Genomic DNA, 12601 nt, shown 5'->3' on the forward strand with positions numbered 1-12601 from the left:
TCTTCCCTTTGGAAGGTTTTTATTTTTATTTTTTGAACTGAAACTAGGATTAACCAGGGCACAACGGCCAGCAAGAACAAAGAAACAGAACAAACAACGACATCAAGGAATTACTAACAGATGCAGCCTCAAATGGCAGAAGCGTCATCCCACAAAACAGAACAAAAGCTACACAACCGGAAGTTTGAATGTTGTTTTTGTTGTTGGTCTAATTGTAAGAAGGAAACAAGAGACGGAGTCATACCAGACCACGGCAATGACTGTTAAAATTTTAACCCGAAGCCGGGCGGAGCCAACTTGATTTATGAACTAAACATGTAAGTTGTAACGCTTACGATGGGTCATCAATTTATTACACTTTTCGCAAGAGAATTTCATGTGAAAGGGTCAGATTGATCGACTCAATTTTTTTACTAAGAAAACTAGACTGTATGAGGGGTGATTTTGTTGAATTGGAAAATAAGATGCACCTAGGTTTTTTTTTTTTTTTTTTTTTTTTTTTTTTAGTACATCGATATTTTTATACTAAGGAGAGGGAGAGTTCGGCTAAGCCACATAATCAGCAGCCTAATTTGATATCAAATTCGCCATTCACGAGATTTGAACATAAGACCTCTTACTTCCAAGTGAAAAAGAATACTACTGGACATTAGTGGCCAAGATGCACCTAGTTAGTGTCAGAATATTTCATAATATTTTTTTAGGAGACTTTAGATGCGGTCCTTAGTTATGAATATTCTTTGATTCAAACCTTGTTGGTTTTTAATTTTTGATCGAGATCCCTGAAATTAATGTGATAATTTATTTCTATATACGTTACTATATTTTTTAAATTAAAAATTAAAAATTTTAGTTGTTTATATAAATGAGATTTTAAATAAAAAACCATAATTTGTGGGATTAAAAATATTAAAATATAAATATACTATTTTGTGTGTGTGTGTGTGTGTGTGTATGTGTATAAACATGGGTACGTTCATCAAAATTAACCAAAAAAATTATTGTATCAAAACATGGGTACATAATACATTCTTCAAAATCACCAAAAAAAAAAAAAAAAATTAGGCTTAATAACATTAGTAAATTTTTTCGATTAAACTTGACATGGATACATTTTAAAATCAAAGAAAAAAGAATTAATGTACCCATATAAGTTTAAAAATGGATTAGAAAAAAATTGAATAGATTTTATATATATAAAAAAAAAGGTACATTTTACATATAACAAATTGGTATATTTAAGTATGAGTACATTTTAAGATTAAAAAGTTTTACATGAATGGGTACATATAATTAGCATGGGTACATTTTGGAAAATAAAAAGTACAAATAAAAAAATATATGGGCACAAATACAAATAAACTTTAAAAAATATGGGCACAAAAAGAAATTAATATATGGGTACAAATTAAAACTGAAAAGAAAATTGATACAAATTAAAAAAGAATTACAAATTAAAAATGGGTACAAACTAAAACTAAAAATATATGATAAAAAATTTTAGTCATAAATATAAATATACTAATTGTAACATTTTTAACATTAAATGAATATATTTAGAAATAAAAAATATTTTATTATTGAAACAATTAATGATGTTATTAATACTCAAGGATCTTGATCAAAAATTGAAAATGAATGAGATTTTAATCAATAGAGTAGCAAAATAAAGGATGAGAACATAATTTCTCCTCTTTTTTTTTTTTTTTTAACAAACGATATTATCCATACAAAATAAGAGGGGTGGACTTAGCATCACAATGGGCTAACAATAATGTAGTTTAAATTCATCATTGGTGAGAATCACCTAAAACCTATCACTTACAAATTAGAAAAATATCATAGACCGTAGTACTAAGTAGCAGGATATTTCATAATATAAATTAATATGCTTGAATTGGTGTTGGGGAAGAAAAGAGAGAAGTAAATGGTGATTGAAAAGTAAAAGTGAATCGGTGGGATAATTTATGTCTCCAATACGGTTGCCATACAATTTGAATCCAAAAACTGAAACAGTTTTATAAGATTGAATGGCAGCCATGGTTTGGTTTACGTTGCAGCATCCACTGTTTGTATTTGTGTAGACTAACAACTCTTCATTGAAAAATTGAAGAGGGATGTCAACTTGTATAAATAGAGGTTGATTACTGCAGATCACTCTCCTCTTCGTATATTATTCACGCAAGGCCTGCATTAATGTCTTGTAATTTTATAATACCAGATCTGGAAACTAATAAACTGTAGTGTTAATTAGTTTCTAGAATCCTTGAGTTTTTTGTAAATCTTCTTTCGATGTTGGGTAGATCTTCGTAAGCGCAAGACGCGGACCAACAATAGCAAGTTGCTAGGTTCTATTATATTCACAAGGCTCTTTCACATATCACTCTTTACACACTAGATGCGGGGACAATAGTCTGAAAGATAACGTATTTATACACACCTTAAAGCAATCTCTCATGATATAGTATAACCCACACACTATAAATACTTCTCAACAGTTAAGGGATCACCTTCCCCTCGGAGAAAATCAGAAAATGAAAAAGGGGAACACGCACCTAACCTTCTTGAGAGAAAAAAAAAAGAGAGATAAAAGGAAAAAAGAAGGGTACATATATAGAACTATTTTCAGAGGTAATTAGGGCTAATTTTGAGTTTGTTAGATATATTTATTAATTTTATACACTTAGAAGTGAAAAATGAAAAAAAAAAAAAAAGAAAAATTTAGAGCTTGTTTGGTATCCTATTAAAAATGTCATCATTTCTCAAAACATTTCTTAAAAGCATCTCTTGAAAAAAAAAAAAAAAAACAACAACAAACTGTTGCAGTCCTATTAGATTAAGAATGTGATTGTGTAAATGCTAGTATATTTAGGGATATCTTTGAATATTCCCTTTAGTAGTTAATATCCTATTAGAATTGTAATCCTAAAAGGGTAAGGAATTAACCTTCCCTATTACTATAAATAAAGGCACAATGGGGTGGAATAGAACACACCTCACAATTACACATCTCTCTTTCACTTTACTATTGCCGCACCCCTCTCTCTATGGCCTCCATAATTGTTCAGTAAATTATGTTGTCCTCTATAATTGTTCAATAAATTATGTCTACAATACGTTATCAGACTATCAGTATGCTCTTGACGCTGCGCTAAAGAGAGTTTGATCTTCAATCAGGAGAGTATTACGTTTTAATCATTTTTTTTTATTATAATTAATTTATTATTTTATTAAATTGATCTACATGCTATTGATTCAATTTTAATTTTTCTTTGTTGAACGTGATACAACGCATTAGAAATGCAATTCCGGCTTTCCGAGATGGATTTTCTACAAATTCAAAGGCTTTTATTGTTTTCTGCCAATCAAGTACACTTAGAATAAAAGAAGATATTTGAAACGACCTTGAAGCATGAAAACATTCCCCATGATGCATGAACCTCCTATATTTATATTTTCCTTCCAATTATATATATTGTCTATATGTTCATATACTTTGTCAATGTATATACTTGTTCATGCAATACACAATTATGCTATGTGGAATTTGTGAGTCAAAGTATCAAAATTAATTTAGAAGCAATTAAGGGTTTTTAACCCTAGAGATTCGAAAAAAAAAAGAAGAAGGGAAAAATGGAATTTTTGCGGCACCACCGCCGCACTACCGTAGCACCACCATAGCATCACCACGATGGCCTGAAGCCTAGCCGTGTGGAGGAAACAGTGTCGTACAGACACTTGGACCATGCACACAACCATTTGGGCTTGTTGCCGTGTTGAAAACCAACCAAGCTCCGCCCTGGGTTAACCAACCACACAAGCCTGAAGCCCCGATTCACATCCTGAGCCCATAAACCGCAAGCTTTTGCTTGCTGGGCTTGAGAAAGCCCTAGCCTGTTGCTACCACAGCCAACCCTGCAGGTTGGGCTTGTCCCATGGCCCTAACTTCATTAGGCCTCACATGAGCTGACCCGCAAGCCAGCTTCAGCTGGGCTTCTTTTTCCCTCGGCCTGTGGCCTGTTGACACTTTTAGGCAGCTTTTGCATCCAACCCAAGCCCAAACCCTTTTAGGCTATGGTTTTCAAATCCAATGCTTTTTTTTGTTTTGGCATTTTAAATAATTTTAACCCAAATGTTATTATTATTTTTTGCTTCTACAATCAACCCTGTATGGTCCGATTTATTGAATTAATTAAAGTGACCAACAGACCATTAATCTGACAATTAATCCAAAATTATTGGCCTGAAGTCCACTTTTTGGCAATTAACTATTCAATAAATTATTTCTTTTCTTTGAACCGTTGACATCCTTTCGTAGTCCTAAAGCGCTCACACTTGAGTTCCCGAAGCAACTCAAATCCACTACACTTAAATCAGTATATTGCATTATGTGTTCTTGCAGGAACCTCTCTTTTATGAACTAAACGTTCATAAATTAAATTGAACATGTAGTTTCAAATTTAATGCCTTTGAAACCCGAAGTTTTCATAAAACAAATACACCCATGAAACCCGACGTTTTTCATGAAAACCATGTCTTAGAACTCGAATGTTCCAACTTTGATGCTTTTGGATGATTCATTCCCATAGCACCAAGCATAATCTTGTTCCCTCCAATTCAGTGGATTGTCGAACCATCACAAGTTCGATTTCCCTTATTTGGACGTTTCTAATAGAAACCACTTTATGTGGGGTACAAGATGTGAACCTTCACTTGACTATCAAGAAGCTGAGAAACCATTATAGCCAACAATTGTAAGAATCCTTATTGAACTCAACTAGTAGTGATAAAGGTGAGTCAGTAAGTGTTCCATTTCTCCCCTGCATCAATGAGGAGACACTACACCCTATGCTACTTGTTTAAATTATAAATCATGTTGAGTTTTGTATACGTGTAAAACCATTCCCTATAATTAAGGAGTTACATCCATTGTGTTTCAAACTGAAGCACGTACTTGATCTCACTCATCCACGATTGGAACTAAAATCAAAGGGGTCTGTAACCAACTCCCACGATAGATGCAAGTTGTGTAAACCTTGCTTTATAATTGGATTCCCTGCTCACAGAGAACTCTTTCTTCGTATTTTGGGACTATCACCATAAGAAAATACAGGTCTCCTAGTGAGTAGAATAATCATTTTTGAATCACAACCATGTCTACTGCAGGTTAGAACTCAATAATTTAATTGGATAGTGTTCTAGGGTTTGCTGTTAGTTTAAGTGTATATGTATATATATTCCAACAACAATGGCATGGAAGAGCTGAATAAGCCTCCACTATGATCTTCATTCGAAGACTTATGCTTGAAGCATTACAAACGGAAATACCTCCTTAACGAGGATTCCATGGCTCTTTAGCCCGCTCCTATAGATAATCTCATCATGAAAGACATTGCCTAAAGCACACCATGATTATGTCCATGAATGATTCAATTCTGAAGTTTATAAATTTGATCAAATTTTGACTAAAGAATAGTTTTCTCGTCCTTCCATGTTTCTAACTCACTCTTAAGGTAGCAATGTAGAAAGTGAAAGTTTACCAAATTCTTGGATCTAATTACTACCACAAACGTGAGAGAAAGGTATAGACTCAGTTTAGTTGAAGTCTACCGAACAGTATAGACTCAGCTTGGCTGAAGTCTACCGAATGGCTCAACCCAGTTCGGTCAAAGCCTACCGAATAGTGATGCCCTGCTTCAGTAGAGATGCACCAAAGGGCATGCTCTGCTTTGGTAGAGGTGCACCGAATGGTACTACTTTGCTTCCGTAGAAACCTACCAAACAGACCCCTCCAACTTCGGTTAGAGCCTACCGAACCCAATTCGAGGTCTGTATCTCTCATAATCCAATTTCGAGTTTGTTTTTACAACATATGGTACAATCAGGGCCTGCTAAGGTGCGGCATCACGCCCGAAGTGTGATCTTTGGCACCTAAGGCCTCAAACTTCAAGAATAAGGGATAGTATTCCCGAACCTTAATCCTGCAGAATACTTCCGTCTTGATGGATTAGATCATTGGTTATGCACCTGTTCGTGCCCCTACCAATGTCGTTGAGGAATACCATTCTCATAGTCAATATGTGAGACTAGTTTTGGTTCATCGGACACCTTTGGAATAGCAGAATTTTGACATGAATGGCGTTGTTAGCCAAATCCCCTTAGTAACTTTGGTTTACTTTATGAATATTTTTCCATGTTCTTGGATTTAAGTTTGGTGTTTGTTTTCCGTTACATCTTATTGATATTGTCCTCAAATACGAGTTAATTGAATCATGTTTCTTAAAACATGTGACCAAATTCAATTAAACACGTGATTAAGTACGAATGTGGGAAAGTTAGTTGTCTGCATGAATGTGATACCACGCACACTGACTTTATACCTAAATCATATCTCTAGCAATGACTTGAGGTCTATCCAACCTAATTAAGAGTATTGCCACGCTCCTCGTTGTATGAATGGTACTGAATTACCATTTAAGGGACCTTATATTCTCCCCGTCGTTGAGTTTTAAAGGATATTTGAGTTGATAATGATCAAGAATGAAACCATTGAAGAAAATAGAGCGATATATCTTTGCACCACCTCCAAAAATAAGCCTGAAACTTTGATTTAGGGTCAATGGGTTCTCTCCCAACTAGGAACACACCACATGTGGCTGGCCTAAAGCCTGGTTAGTGAGCAGTTTACTTGCCTTAGCACGACCTTTTGGGACACTTAGGTCGAACAATGATGCTACAATGCATCTCCTTACCCGATAAAAGGATCTTGTGCCTACAAACACACTTTGCCAAGCCTGCTCAATAGGGAAATTGATTTTCTAAATCATCCCTTGCAAAGATACAAAATCACCCTTTTTTTACAGTGGATTGAAGGGAATATATGTGGACTAATCCAACCAAAATGAGGACCATATAAATACTTATGGGTTTGGTTAATGAGTCGACAAACTGGTCACATGTTTGTCTACACACATTGCTGCTAAACCCCATGGCTGATTAAGGGTTCGCCACCCTACATATCCCATAAAGTCCAGGAAACTAAATAATGCTAGAGAGTTTATATCGATGGTTTTTTCGATAAAGTACTGCATGTCTTTTGGGTTTATAATTGAACATCGAATTCCCATGTTCACCCCAAATAGCCTCACCTAGTTATCATAAAGCGCAATTTAACTGATCACCCGGACCTTGGTAAACGTACCAAGTTTTCAGTTTCTGCCTAGGGCTATGCAATCTTGTACGCAGCTATGTTGGTTCGCCTTGAGGCCCATTGCCACCCAACCTATACGATGTTATAGTTGGTTACTGGGTACGAACCTGATGTTTTTCGTATTTATGCATTTAGGTGTGCATTCCATGTGCCAAGTTGCGCTACCTCAATGTACCAACATAGGTCTTCAAAGAAGGATATGAATCTTTGTTTAACATGATTCTCCTTCACACTATCTCTTAGAGCCTTTGCACGCGATCTCTTTACTGCTCATTTGCGGGTTGTCAATTCAATGAGACAGTCTTCCTGCTATTAGGAGGAGATAAGAATGTCAACATTCATGTAGAACGACGCAAATTTACGTGGATGTTGCCCATTATGTCTTATCTCGATCCCTATATTGCACAAGTGTAATAAGCAAGTGCGATGAATTCTAGCTTTCACAATGTTGCTCCAGATGCATTCCTCTAATCTAGCTAAAGTGATGAGATCATATACCAGCTACAAACATGCTTGCAAGGATAGACGTACTTAACGGATGTCGAGTCAACATCCTTGAAGGGTGTGCCACCCCTGTTAGATGGTTTGGACGCCCCTGTTAGATGGTCTGGTACACCGACAGATAGCTAATCAATTTGTCTTAGCTTGGAGCACGACAGATCACTCGGTTCATAGGATTCACTTCCCTAGAAGAGGAAGACATGACACAACAATGAATCCATACTAATCACTGTCTCAAATCATTTTTATCTCATGAGATTAATCCGGATTACTCCCGAAACTTGAAGTTCTTGGTCCAGTATACTAGTTTGGATGAGTTAATGGAATTGAAATGAGATTACCATCGATGATGTTTTAACTTATATAATAGCTACCAACATAAATGAAAAGCGACTATATCGAACTGTGTTCCATTGATTAAGTGACAACATAGAACTGATTAGACAACCGAAATTACAATCCAGGTTAAATTCCTTACCAAAGTGTGTTTTGGACCTATCGTTCATACATTGCCCAAGGTACCCCTATTGTGTTACAAGTAGGAAATGAAGCGTTATAAGATGAATGAAATAGGCATGGCATATAACGAATAAACGTTCTAAATGAATTTTTGGGAAAATATAAGTATATAGGTATATACGGAAAACCAAAAGCTCACTCACTGGTAAGTGGAAGGGTCGTAACCCCCCTGCCTCGAGTGACCACGCTCGTCCTCGGGATAGGATTCACCTATATGCGAAACAACTATAAAAACATTAATTTTAAAGCACATAACCAAACTTAAGAAATAACTTCTCATACAATGCTCAAATGGGGTGTATGAATACACCAACGTGATCTACTCAACCTCAGGAACATCCCCATATTTTTAAAATAATTTTTCACCGTCGCACGCGCCCCCACGCGTCGGCCATGCGCAGGCACGTGCTTGGCACGCTGACGGCGTCAGTTAATACCGTCAGGAATATTCCGTTAACTTTAACGGATTCCGTCAACGGCGTTAGGAATATTCCATCCAAACTGACAGAATATTCCGTCGTCTTCTCCGGCGAGACTCCGGTGCCGTCGCCGGCGCCGGAAAATCGGGAAATCTTTAAATCGTCCTATCTTCTTCGTTTTTCTACCAAATTTCACAAAATTAGTACCAAATTGAAGCTTACAACGAGAGGAACAAGATCATACCACTTTCAAGTGCTAAAATCCATGAAATCTCGCCTGGAAAATACCCCCAACTCCTGCCAACCTCGAAACTCGTGATCCCGACGTCCAAAACCTTCAAATGAACCACCCCGAGCCTCCTAAGGACCTCACCAAGCTCCCTACAAGCTTGAAATTCCCAAAAACATAAGAATTTACGTGTGCATGAACAGTACCAAAAATCGGGTATCCCGAGTTCGACGTGAAAACGAAGGTATCCTTACCTGGAATGGGTATGGTTAGACTCCAATGGACCTCACGAGCATGGATATGTACTTTGTTTCTTCGATCTGTGAAGATTTGATGTGTTTGTGTGTGTGTCCGTACGTTTGGATGGAAAATGGGAAGGGAAATGGCACGGGATGGGGAAAGGGTGAAGGTGTGTGTGTGTGGGGGAATGTGTGGTTCACCATCAGCCAACAACCAACCAAAAACAACCACACAACGTAAAGAAATCACACTAGGGGCAAAATCGTCTTTTCACACGTACGTTTTAAAATTTCCGGAACGAGTTGTCACATACACACTTTGTGTGTATGAACACATTTTTTTAGAAAATGAGAAGGAGAGAGGGAGAGAGAGAAAACGTGGGGGGAGTCGGAGGTTTTTATTTTTATTTTTTTGTTTTTTTAATATTGGAGGTATTTTAACATCACTTGTAAGTGAGGCTTCAATAAAAAACAATAAAATTTAGACCTTTGAAATTCCATTATTGCCCATCATTTTTTTTTTGTGATAGAAGACTAAGTAGTCTTTTCACCCTCTTTTGGTTGATAAAGAGAGTTTCATTAATTAACAGAGATTAGTAACTAGGACCGAATACTAATTTTTCTAAAAAATAATCACGTACTATAGATTGACGATTGGGTCTATGTTGGAAAATAGTTATTTACTAGAAATGGGTACCCGCGCGTTTCTGTGGGATTAGAAACTATAAGAAAAATTATGTCATAGACGATTAATATAATATTATTAACATTAAAATGTTAGAATATTTTAACAAACAAAAGATTTAATCGACACAATCCACACACAAACAATTGTAGAACTTTTGTGTCTACATAAAAAAAAAAATAAAAAAATAAAAAATAAAAAAAAATCAGTCTTTCACTGAAGCACCTATAGTTTCCCTTCATTATTCTTGATTGTCAAGAAAGCAACCTAGGCAAGGAAAAATATGACATATTAAAATGCATGCAATTAATTTATACAATTTATACTATAAAAATAAGAATAAAGTATGGTTACCTAGTCTTTTTTGGTGGAAAAGAATATGGTTTTATACCAGTTAGAAAGGATTTTTTTTCAGTGATTTAATAGTCACTTATTTAGATCAGTGCATTCTAATATTGTAAATGTAAATATTGAGATTTTATGTTATAGCTAAACAATCAATCTAAAAACCAAGTTAACACCCATAGAATTATCCCCTGCATTCTCAAGAGCACCTAATTCACTTCTTAATTCTACCTAACATGTATAACACTTCATCTGTAGCTTAAAACAATAGAACAATAATAAAAATGGTAGAAATCAGACATTAATTTTGAAAGGCTGAACAAATACAAATTAGAAAACATAACATTAAAGTAATTGGTAGATTGAAGACTAACCAGGTTGAGAGTGGAGCTTGATCTGTTCACTTTACAAAAAGTCATAGAAAGTACGACTCTAAACACTTGGGTTAGTCTATGAACAATGAGTGGGTAAGGAATACATTTGCCTATTTTCCAATCGAATAGATATTTATGAAAGTAAAAAGAGAATCAAGATGCCTATTCTAATACTCCAAAGCAGTAATTTGAGAATTTTCCACGACCTACACTAAAAGTAGGATAGCCAAGGAAAACATTAAGCAACAATTATCTTGGTTAACAAAGAAAAAGGAAAACTTGGACCTTTTCTCTATGTTCCATAAATTTGGAAAAGAAGCAGGTGCATCTGTTTGAACGATCACATGGCAACACAAAAGAATTACCGAAAACATAAGAAGATTCATGAGATAGCTCAATGCATGGCAACGACATAAATACAGATTTTTGGGAAACAATTGTCTAGTTACGGAGCAATCCCATTAACAACTCAGTGTGAAACGTGTGCAATAAAGTGATAAGGGATCTCCACCACTTGTGCCGGCAACGAAGGCCAGGGTCAATGAGATAATCAACAATCTTCCCACACTGTAAACGAATAAGTTAAAAAGAAGAATGCTTAGGAAATCATTTCTTAATAAATTAACCAAGAAAGAGAAGACTACTACCTTTCTTGGGTGTTATAGGCAGAAAATCCTTTTTCCTTCCATAACTATGGCTCTAGAATAATCTGAAGTTGCAAATACATAAATGAATATCTATTGTTCATGAATACATAACTATGGCTTTTATGAATATCTGAAGTTGCATATACATAAATGAATTAACCACTATTATGTATAGTTGCAAATACATAACTATGGCTCTAGAATAATCTGAAGTTGCAAATACATAAATACAACATAGCTTGAGACAATAGGAATTCATGCGTTTGGAAAAGTCTACCTGCGTGGTGGTGGAATGTGGGAGTAGGTCAGCAACACGATTGCTTCAGCCTGGACAATAGAAGGCAGGAAAGCATTGATAGAGCAGATGCTCTGAGAACAACTCAAGGATGAAAAGACCGATGCTCAACTAATCGAATTGTAGTTGTGTAATCGTCGCACAGATAAACCCTTCAATTCAGCAAGAATTTATATATTACAACTCAATTAAATACACGACCTTAATAAAATAAAAAAATCAGTGAATAAAAAACCAAAACAGTCAAAACTAAATAACCTGGGTAATCACTAAAATTAAAAGGCTTCATAAGCGATAAAGAAGGGAGAGGGGTACAGACCATGAAAAAATTTGGAATTACTGAAATTAAAACCCAAATTCCAGAAAGTCTAAATGTAAATTCACATAAATAGTTCAAACCAACTCCACATCATTCATGATAATTACTAAATAATCCAAGAAATTGAAATTGCTCACCTTGAATAAAAAGGCCAAAACATAAACCAATGAATAAAAAATTAATACAACTTCATACAGAGTAACAGTTAAAGATTTTGGAAGACCGCAAATATAATTCATTTAGCCATAAACAGTATGCAGAAGTGTGGAAAAAAAAACTTACATATGCACTAACACCACAATTCATGATCATTATCCAAAATCTCTAAAGTAAACATACGTTCAAATATACACCTCTTTATTTTTCATCTCTCTCCCTGTTCTTTGGTATCGTGATAAGGTTTATGATACGCAATGATTTTGCCAAAATGTAATAATAAAAAAATCATAGTAGAAGTTTAACATCAGAGAAGGAGTCGATGTCTACCTTTGATATGAAGATCCTACCATTCTTCTGCATACTTGATTCCTTTTAAGGCCACCTGTTGGGGAAAAAAAAAATAAACACAAAACTTGTAATACTATTTAAACAAAAAGAGATCAGAGAAAGCTTCAATTTCATGTAATTTATTTTGTTAACAATGCAATATTAGAACTCGCATTTGGTTCAAAGAAGTAAGGTAAATTGATAAAGCAAAAGGAAAATAAAAACAGAATCTATACCAACTGGTTTAAAAGCAGCAACAAGTATGGCAATGAAAAATTCATACTGTCCTGATATCTGTTCACTTCCTATTTTTTATCAGACCAGTTTCCATTC

The 12601-nt window shown here is 35.2% G+C and overlaps 1 long non-coding RNA gene across 1 annotated transcript; it reads right to left on the minus strand.

Annotated features, from left to right (window-relative positions):
• Positions 1–11012: 11012 nt before the first annotated feature.
• On the minus strand, positions 11013–12376 carry LOC103960017. The gene is made up of 4 exons (XR_007259418.1): positions 12269–12376; positions 11446–11615; positions 11169–11230; positions 11013–11088 (listed from the first exon to the last, which is right to left on the minus strand). It is a non-coding gene; the product is annotated as an uncharacterized LOC103960017 (long non-coding RNA).
• Positions 12377–12601: the final 225 nt, after the last annotated feature.

Source organism: the organism of the source record quoted next, unplaced genomic scaffold (assembly GCF_019419815.1).
Source record: "Pyrus x bretschneideri cultivar Hongxiangsu unplaced genomic scaffold, Pyrus_bretschneideri_v1 Contig25, whole genome shotgun sequence".
Lineage (NCBI taxonomy): Eukaryota > Viridiplantae > Streptophyta > Magnoliopsida > Rosales > Rosaceae > Pyrus > Pyrus x bretschneideri.